Source organism: Pinus tabuliformis, chromosome 8, assembly GCF_031772625.1.
Source record: "Pinus tabuliformis cultivar Carrire ecotype Pingquan chromosome 8, CPIR1, whole genome shotgun sequence".
NCBI lineage: Eukaryota > Viridiplantae > Streptophyta > Pinopsida > Pinales > Pinaceae > Pinus > Pinus tabuliformis.
The window spans coordinates 1869775421-1869786866 of NC_142294.1; positions in this window are offsets into that span (position 1 = coordinate 1869775421).

The following is an 11446-nucleotide window of genomic DNA, read 5'->3' on the forward strand; positions in this document are numbered from 1 at the left end:
AAATTTTGGTAAAAAAAAAGGTTGATAATTTATTTATTTATTTTTAATTTGGGAAATTTTTGTTTTCGTTTTTAATTCTATTTTTATGCAGTAATATTTTTTTGGTTGAATTTTGGTAGTAACTAGTTTTTGGTCGAATCATATGTATTAACCATGTTCTTTGTACTACAAGTCTAATTGTTGGGACAAAATTGAGCTTTCAAATAAGTTGCAAAAAGCATATAAATGGAAGAATAGCGATGGAAACTATTTGTATTGTCCAACTGTTCAGGATATCATGTATAAAAATATTAAACATTTTTAGAAACAATGGATTAGAGGTGAGTCTGTAATTGTACATAATGTTTGGATGATACATAAAAACAAAGTTGGTTTCATTGATGTGCTTATGATCTACTTTGGATACGAAACCCTAGGTTTTGGAAGTATGAAAATAATTAATTTGGTTTACCTTTGATAACCAATGAAATTTTATTTCTTTTTCCTCGTAAAACCAAGGAAGTGTTGGCATTATGATACAGGTATGACACAAGTGTTGTCCTTGATGGCAACTTCTCTCAGATGAAAGATCACAGTATAGCAGGTAAACAACAAGAATGAAGAAAGAAAGGTATATGCAAGTTCACTATATACCAAGTCGCATATACACGCAGGTTCACTATATACAAAGGTGCGTATATCGTACACATGCACTTTCACATAAGAAAGGTGCATACATGTTGGAAAACAAAGTTTTGGTCCGTGGTATTTGGACCATGGTATTTTGGTATTGGTCCATGGTATTTGGTCTAAGGTATTGACCCCAGGTATTGGGTCCAAGGTATCGGTCCTACGTGGTTTTGGAACATGGTATCGAGAGAGGCCTAAACCTATATAAGGAGAAGAAGATCATTAGGCCAGAGTACGAGTGTGCAAGTAATGAATATCTGATGAAGTGTGAGATCTGGTATGCAGGTTATGGGTATGTGATGCTTTGCTAAGGATACACCTATGTAGCAAATGAAGGTTGATGGACCGGGATCGTGAAGACTAAAATGCATTATCATTATATGGTATCATCATGAATAGTTCAGATCTGAATACGGATGCATGTATTATCTTTTATATCTGATGATCTGGGTATATCTGAAGTAGAAAATTGCAGTAAAGGTATAAGTAATTATTTTCATATCTGTACGTTGGTTCCCTTTAGTGAAAGGGCATATACACACTAGTTCAACACAACCAAGTAGCGTATACATTATGAGATTTGATATTTGAGGTTGTTGTTGGTTCTAGTGGTTGTTGCAGAGTTTTGGGTTCTGCTCTGTGTTCTGGTGACTATGTTTTGATGACAAGATTTCAATGATTCAGTTGTTGGGTGATTCAGAGATTGATGATGTAGATATATTTGATGGTTGTATTGCAGTGATTATTGTTTTGCATTTATGGATCCAGTTGAAAATTTATGAAACGTGGTCCCTGGAAGAAAAGAGAAGGTCGTAGTCTTTTGTAGGCTGGCACCTACGTACTAGTAAATATATTGGCTAGTACAAGAGCTAGGGGGTTGTAGCTCCCTTCCAGTAGAAGCTGGAGAACAGAGAAGGTTGTAGCCTTCTGCAAGTGGGTGCCTACGTACTGGTATGAGTCTGTGACAGTACAAGATTGTAAACATGTTTTTCTTATCTTAAAGAAAACAACAACGGTGGTTTTTGTCCCGCGTTAGGTTTCCACCTTATATCATGGTGTTCATGTGTTTTTCTTATGTGTGATGATCTATTCTATTTTACTGCACCTATTTATTGTTTATATGGTTAATGAAGTTCTAATGCATTGATTAAATGGATTAACTGAATCATAAGTTTACTAGATATATGCCATTTGCATTAAACACAGTTGCGTGTACATGCAGGTTCCCTTAACTGAAGTAGCGTATATGAATCTGATTATGCAGATGAAAAAGTTAGTGATTTGCTAATACTGATTCACCCCCTCCTCTCAGTATTATTTCCAACAATTTGTATCAGAGTAGGTCCTTCAAAAGAAGCTTGATCACTTGAAGGAAGATCCATCATCATGAGTAATCAAGAAAGAGAAGGATCCATCAGACCACCAATCTTCGATGGAAGCAATTTTGTTTACTGGAAGATAAGAACCACAACCTATCTATAATCACTTGGAACGAATATTTGGGAAATCATGGAAGGAGGATATACATTTCCATCAGCAATTCCTATAGATACGACAGGTAGAAAGAAATATGAAATCAATGCCAAAGTTGTTACTATCTTATTGGCAAGTTTATCAAAATCAGAGTTTGTCAAGGTCATGTAGCTCAAATCAACCAAAGAAATATGGGACAAAATCATTCTAAGCTACAAAGGAGACGCTCAGGTAAAACGTGCTAAGCTTCAAAATCTCAGAATTCAGTATGAAACTCTTAAGATGCATAGTGATGAAAGCATACCTAATTACTTCCTACGTATAGATGAGATTGTCAATTGTATGAAGAATCTGGGTGAAGAAATTAAGGGAGTTGTCTTAGTTGAGAAAGTTTTTAGATCCTTGTCTACTAAATTTGAACCCAAAGTGTCTATCATAGAAGAAAAGCAGAATCTGTAGAATATCACTACGACGCAACTTCACAATAACTACTTTTGAAATGAGAAAAGGAGGACCATCAGATTTGAGAGAAGCCGCATTTAAAGTATCAACAAAGGGAAAAGAAAAACTCAATGAATCAGGATACATTTCAGAAGAGGAATATGAGGTAATTTTTGTCAAGAAGCTTCAATGGTGATCTGGAAGGTTCAAAGGTAATCTACCTTTCAAATGTTTTTCTTGTGGTAGAGTTGGTCATTACACTAGTAAATGCCCTCATAACAGAGGAAAGATGTCTAAAGAAGGTAATAGAAGTTATTATACTCATGATAATAGTGATGACTCATCCAATAGTGATGAAGATAATCAAGAAATTAAACTTCTCATGGCATATGAAAATAATGACGTAGAGAAAGAAGAAGTTACCAGATTAAAAGTTCAGCTGGAGACAGTAACCAGAGTAAGGGAGCAGCTGCAGGATGTAGTAAAAGATCAAAGCATAACAATCCAGAGACTTGAATCTAATATCCTCTCTCTAAAAGAAGATCTTGAAGAATCAAAGAAGCAAAATGAAGAAGATCTTGAAGAACAAGAACATAAAGTGCTCGAATTAAGGCAACAAGTGGAAAAAGGAAGAAAAGCTGAAGAAAACATAAAGAAGCAATATCTGGAAAAGGAAGAACAAAATCAGGCTGAGATAAATATCTTAAAAGGTAAATTAGAAGAAAAGGATAAACTGTTATGATTTCAAGACAATACTAAGATTTTGGATGATATTCTTAGTAGTCAAAGATCCCCTGCTATCAAAACTGATCTTGGTTTTTATGAAACTATTGAAAGTGAATCTAGCTCATAGGGTAAGGCAAGGAACTCTAATGAAAAACCTTAAATGCTCAACAAGGAGATAAGAGGTCAACCCCAGCAACAAACAAGGAAAGAAATTCTTCAAAGAAAATCTTTTTCTCCTAACTGTGGAAGTGATAGACAATTATTTCCTCCCATGAATAATGTTGAATGTTATGAATGCCATAATCTTGGACATGTTGCAACAAAATGCAGAAGTAGAATGGTTCAAGACCATCACATAGAAAGATCATCACATTCCAGTTACTTTAAGGGATATTGTTTTGCTTGCAATATGTTTGGTCACAAAGCTATTGATTGCAATAAAAGGAATATGAAACATGTAAGATGTTATGCATGTAACAAGTTTGGACATAAAGTAAAGGAATGCAAGAGAAAAATTCGGACATCAAAGCAAAAGGAGCATACATCATCTCAATCCTAGGGATTGAAGAAGACAAAATTAGTGTCAGAAAGATGTGGTATAACTCAGTTAGTAGACATAACAGACCCAGGGGAAGCTGAAAGTGTAAACCTTCAGTATTCCAATTTGCATACACAACTATTATGAAGAGAAGTCATGTATATACATGAGTTAAAGGCTGCAGAGTCGCGTATATGGAGCTCTGAAGAAAAAGCAGCAAAACAGACTCAGGAAAAGAAGTTTGATATGGTTCGGTCATGGTATATGTTGGTTAGCACAGGTTCATGGGGAGCATATGCTTTGAATAAATGCATTGTTGGCATTATGGTTAGAAATATTTGGTGATGATGCTTATGTGGCTAAATGATTGTTGGTTGGCCAAGAGAATGGTATTGTAGGTTACAGGTTGGGTGCTGGTGGATGCTTATGGTGCAGATCATATATGGTGTATGATAGTTGCTGATGACTATCATGGTCTTGTTTAGATTGCTGGTCATTGTTATAAGATGTCATGTATATCATTTGATGTAAAGGTCATGAAAAGACCTAATTTGTAACCCCAATTTGCATGGGAAGGATGATGTAATAATGTTTATTTCAGTCATGTACAAACATTTGGTATATCCCCACTTGGTTGGGTGGATGAGTCAAAATGGTGTATCCCCACTTAGTCGAGAGAATGATGTATGTATGAGTCATTGGTGATAGAAAGGTAATACTCACTTAGTTGAGTTATAGAGTCATGTTATTCTTTTGAAAAATATTTTTGCAGACTCAAGATGTGCTCACGAGGAGCATGGACGAATTGATACATCTTAGCATGTACAAAGAGGGAGCTCAATAAGAGATTTCAGCATGTACTTATGGGGAGTATGGACAACAGAATGTATATCAAGGGAGAGAACATCTTGGTCCACCCTTTGCCCTTGATGTCAAAGGGGGAGAGTGACTTGGTGTGGTTGTTGCCATCAAGTCCAAAGGGGGAGATTGTTGGCATTATGATACAGGTATGACACAAGTGTTGTCCTTGATGGCAACTCTGTCAGATGAAATATCACAGTATAGCAGGTAAACAACAAGAAAGAAAGGTATATGCAGGTTCACTATATACCAAGTCGTGTATACACGCAAGTTCACTGTATATAAAGGCGTGTATATTGTACACACGCACTTTCACAGAAGGAAAGGTGCATACATGTTGGAAAACTAAGTTTTGGTCCGTGGTATTTGGACCATGGTATTTTGGTATTGGTCCATGGTATTTTGTTCGAGGTATTGACCCCAGGTATTGGGTCCAAGGTATCGGTCCTATGTGGTTTTGGACCATGGTATCGAGAGAGGCCTAAACCTATATAAGGAGAAGAAGATCATTAGGCTAGAGCGCAAGTGTGCAAGTGATGAATATCTGATGAAGTTTGAGATCAGGTATGTAGGTTATGGGTATGTGATGCTTTGCTAAGGATGCACCTATGTAGCAAATGAAGGTTGATGGACTAGGATCATGAAGACTAAAATGCATTATCAATATATAATATGATCATGAATAGTTCAGATATGAATAATGACGCATGTCTTATCTTTTATATATGATGATCTGGGTATATCTGAAGTAGAAAATTTCAGCGAAGGTATAAGTAATTATTTTCAGATCTGTACGCTGGTTCCCTTTGGTGAAAGGGTGTATACAAGCTGGTTCGACACAACCAAGTAGCATTTTATGAGATTTGATATTTGAGTTGTTGTTGGTTCTAGTGGTTGTTGCAGAGTTCTGGGTTCTACTCTGTGTTCTGATGACAGGGTTTCAGTGATTCAGTTGTTGGGTGATTCAAAGATTGATGATGTAGATATATTTGATGGTTGTATTGCAGTGGTGATTGTTTTGTATTGATGGATCTAGTCTGAAAATTTATGAAACGTGGTCCTTAGAAGAAAAGAGAAGGTCGTATTCTTCTGTAGGCTGGCGCTTATGTACTAGTAAATATATCAGCTAGTACAAGAGCTAGGGGGTTGTAGCTCCCTTCCAATAGAAGCTGGAGAATGAGAGAAGGTTGTAGCCTTCTACAGGTGGGTGCTTGCATACTGGTAGGAGTCTATGCCAGTACAAGATTGTAAATAGGTTTTTCTTATCTTAAAGAAAACAACAGCAGGTGGTTTTTGTCCCACATTGGGTTTCCACCTTATATCATGGTGTTCATGTGTGTTTCTTATGTGTGATGATCTGTTCTGTTTTAATGCACCTGTTTACTGTTTATATGGTTAATGAAGTTCTGATGCACTGATTAAATGGCTTAACTAAATCATAAGTTTATTGGATATACGCTATTTGCATTAAACACAGTTGTGTGTACATGCGGGTTCCCTTAACTAAAGTAGCATATATGAATCTGATTATGGAAATGAAAAAGTTAGTGATTTTCTAATATTGATTCATCCCCCCCCACTCTCAGTATTATTTCCAACAGGAATATATGGCAATAATCCTCATTAGAAAAAAACTTCTTGTTGAAGGTTTATAATTGGTTGCAAAAGTTCAACAACTGGGTATAGAAGCTTTCAGTTGCTATTAGGGAAACAATGTGATTATAGGTTTTAGTAGACATAGATCATTCTTGTTATTTTATTCACTTTGATGATGGCCTCTTCTGACCAATATATGAGATTGTGAATTTGTTTATATTTTTTAGATTACCAAGTAGAGATAGTTGTTTATAGGAATTTTGTAAAACATGAAGTATTGAAAAATGGTTTTTTCACTGTTAAGCATGTTTAAGTCAAATTGGGTTGCAAAACTTAAGGAGAAAGCAAAATCAATTGTTAGTAGTTGTGAATTGATATAGCCATTAAATGATTCCCAACCATGTTCTTTGTGCTACAAGTCTAATTCTCAAGACAAAATTAATAATTTTGTTCAGTTACAAAGAGCATATAAGTAGAATAATATGAACCATGGAAACTATTTGTATTGTCCATTAACTATTCAGTATATCATGTGTGAAAATCTTTAACATTTTAAAAAACAATGAAAATGAGAGGTGAACTTGTAAATATACAGAATGCTTGGATGATACATCCAAGACAAAGTTGGCTTCATCAATGTGTTCAAGATCTACCTTGGAATAGAAACCATATGTTTTGGAAGTGTGCAAAAAAATAATTTGATCTACCTTTAAAGATAGTCTATGTATGGTAACCTTTTATGACCAATGATTTTTTTCTCATCATCATCATCATCATCATCATATATATATATATATATATATATATATATATATATATATATATATATATATATATATATATATATATATATATATATATATATATATATATATATATATATATAAGAAACCAAGGAAGATATGATGATAATCCTCATCAAAAAATGACCTATGATAGTGGTGGCGATGGTGAATATGATGACAATGACAATGACAATGAGGATGATGATTAAATGATGATAACGACGACAACAATACAATGATAGGGACCCTATGCCATAAGGGATTCCCTATATGGGGAAAATATTACCTACATGTGGGAAAGTTATTATTGATCACAAAAATGAATAAACTCATTAGACAATTTGAATTCACCTTCATTACCCATCCAAATATCCTTAATAATTCGAATTTTTATTGTAGTGTAGTTTAATATATTTCTGTTATTTAATTCCATAAATTCAACTTAACAAGTTATATTTGTGTATTAAGTTATATTTTTCTATATGCACAATATGTGACAATTTAGACACACATAAATTATTTTCATTTTGCCTTGGTCATAACTTCATATCATTTCTAACCATTTTCAACTAATAGATGAAACTAACCATAGTAACTCTTATCTAACTAATTGAGCTTGTTATTTCCAACCAACAAACCATATTAACTAACATACATTTTAATGACATTAATTGCATCAAGTAATGAGTATACCTATAAGAATATTCAAAACACCAATTTAGATTATGAGTTCTAAACATGGTAATTAAATGAATATTACAAACAAATAACAATGAATCATTTCAAAATGGGACACAATAATTGACCTTATTTAAATATGAATTACATACCCTGTAAATTATCTAGAAGTTTTCATTTATGTTATCATCTGCATCTATGTCTTCCAATGCTTCCTTGTCAATGTTCATATGCTCTTGCAGGCAATTAATATTACTCTTCCCAAACCATTCTGCTAAATTCATATTGTCATCATCCTCATCTTCACCTTCGTCACATTCTGTATCAATAAAAGTTGTTTCTAGATCAAAAATATCAATGTTACCAGATCTATTAATTTGATATTCATTTTGTATACCATCAAGATTTCCTTCTTCTATAAGATCATTTGCTTTTGGAAATTTTTGGTTGTCATGGTGAATTGCCTCATTTATCATTTTGTAAAAATACACCTCTAGCCCTGCTTCTCCATACTACTAAAGGAATGTTGTCACATCATCTAGTTCACAGTCTTCTGGTTGAACATCATCATTTGATGCCAATTTGTTCTATGTTACCCTATTCTTGAACTATATTTGGCTGGTCATCATTACTTTTCTTTGTATTGATTGAGGCATCTTCGAATATATGCCTTAATCTTGGATCATAATGAATGAAAAATATCCATTTTGGATCCAAAATATCTTCATAGAAAAAACCTACATGTGAAGAAGATAAATATATTAGATCTCCAGTGGTATCAAATTTTATTATCAATGAGAATATATATATCCACAATAAAAAATGAACTAAAAAATTACATAAGACCATTATTTCTTATATTTATTATATTGTTTTAGTGAAAAAATACTTGCTCACAGTGAATTGGTAAAACATAAGGCTCCTTATCCTGTGGTAGGTATTTTGATGAATCTATAGAAAACAATCCACTATGGATATCATGTCTTCGTGTCCTATTAAATGCTTCATACCATTTACATTTAAAAGTACTACATTTGAAAGAGCGATAATATAACTCAATAATTTCTTGTATTTTTCCAACGCATTGAAGATTCCCTTCAATAACATTTTTATCTTTTGAACTTGCTCAACTTGATTGCTTGAAATAAACCATGACCCAGCAATCAAAGGATCGTCTTTTTGCATCTACTCTTTCTACACGGTAATGATGATCGTATGCCCACATTGCAAGATACTTCCTCACTTGTGACAAGCCATTTACTTGAGTGAAAATAAATATGATTGTGCATAGTTAAATAGTTAACAATGTGATTAATGTATTCAAGCAACGTTTTGTAATAATTCAAAATTTACCTCTTTTTCACATCCTCTGCACATGTTAATCTCTTCTTCTATTATGTTGGAATCTATTCCTTCCTCATCTATTTGGTTTTGAATTTGTTTAGAAACCCATTCTATTGTGCATTCTTTTCCCCATTGACCGGAAATATCAGTGGGAAGTCCCAGGTATTCCTTGGGTTTGATATCTTAAATTGTTTCCTTGCTTCTAACACTTCTTTCCTTCTTATATCATACATATCAATCCATTTATTCATGAATTCCATTTGGTAGAGGACAAACTTGTTGAGCACAACACTTTCATCAACACCTATTAAAAGTCAACATGTTTAATTCAAACTTAAAATATTATTCTTTCAATTTGGGAAGCCCAAAATGATTTAGTAAATGGTTCTAAAATAACTATGATAATGAATATTTTACATACCAATTACTTCTTGAACACCCTTAGTTTGAGGCTTTTCTCCATCTATAATATCATATGCACGTTCTTGATCCCAAAATTGTGCACCATCTTCAAAATCTTTACCAAGGAATTCACATAGGAAGAAAAATGCTTCATTTAGTACATACCCTTCAGCCATGCAACCCTCTGGATGTGCCTTTTGTCGAACATATCTTTTTAGGGTTTTCGTGTATCTTTCAAAGAAAAACATCCATCTCGTTGAAACGATACCTGCCATTTCAATGTCATCAACTAAATGTATCAGTGAATGGACCTGTAGGTCCATGAAACTTGTAGGGAGCTCCTTTTCAAATACACATACAATTTTTTTGATTTCTTTCTTCCATCTTGGCACTTCAGACTCATGGATATCTTTAGAGGTCACCCACCTAATTAGATATTGTCGTTAAGTTAGTATGAATTTTTAGTGACATTTAGAATGAGATATAATATATCATTGTATCATATGGAGGAACATCTCATACCACTTAAAACCTTGTAAATATCAAGCGACCACATACCTTGTAAAGGCTGACAATCGACATAAGGCATTCCTCAAGCCAATTGTAAGGCATGAATCCCCTCTTATTGCTAGTGGCATGATATGCTATCAAACCAAAATTTTATAGTTCATTAGTATTGATTTATCATAATATATCAAAATAATTTTTAGTAAGTAAATGATAAGAATAACAATTAATTGATGTTAATACCTTCATAAAATTGTGATAATCATGTGTTTTGAATCCTGTGATATGTCCCTCTACTGTAAAAGCTTTATTCAATGATGATCCATATCCAATGGGTGTTCTTATTGAACGAAACATATTTTTTAGTTGATCTAACTCTTTCCTATTTAGTATCCATGGAGCTTCTGCATATGATTCATTTTCCTTACTTGGCCACAAATGTCTTCTATCAAATTTGGTACGTTGTTATAGACATTTTTGGGCGGTACAACCCCAATCCTAAATTTCCATAAACCAAGGGCTCCTAAGTCCCTAAAAGTGTTCTTCCAACCCCTAAAAGAACAAGGTCAGCTGATTACATCACCTCTCAAAAGTTCTCCATGAAAAACTGCTCAGAACTGGTCAAAACTGGACCATCCCACCTGCTCCATGGACAAAGTGCGATGCATCCCACCTAAATACTCATAGAGGGTGTGATGCATGTGGGAAAGCCCTTCTATGGGGTGCGATGGGCGAGAATGGACAAATGGCAGAGGCAATGTGCGAGGTGGAAAATCATGGAATCTTCCAGAAGCTTGTCCTGTGACACTTGCCTCCCTGATTTCGCCCAGGGATGAGTAAGAGATCATAATTCTCCAAATGGCATCAAGAACTATCAGAGAGAATACACTAATCAAATCCCAGAAGCTGACTCACTCTCCCTTCAAACATCTATATATGGATCCCTCATCCCAGAGATCCGGAGGCTGGAATTTTGTATCTTGTAAGGAAGTGTTGTTGGTTTCTTGCTGCAACATCATAGTGTTGAGTGATCTAAGCTTTTTGTGAGGTGAATAAGGGCTTCTTGCTGAGAGGATGATGCTGGGTCAGAACAATTGGTTGCAATCCTCCCCTGTACTTTTCTTGATATCAATAAAGTTGTTCAAGTTTTCCTCCATGTCCTTGCATATTTTATGATATATGTTTGTATGTGGTCAATATACATCTGATCTTATATTGTTTATGCTAGTAGATCTCTGTTCTCGTATAGTCTTGTGCTGCTTTGATTCCACAGGTACTCTTTGAAGCTGGGCTGGCAAGGGAGCAAGTAGCAGGAGTCTATCAGAAGAGAGAGGAATCAAAGAGAGGAACCAAGCGCAAGATTGAGGTTGGTCCCTCCATTCTTCTCTTATCTATTTAGTCATAAAGGAATACAAGAATAGATTTA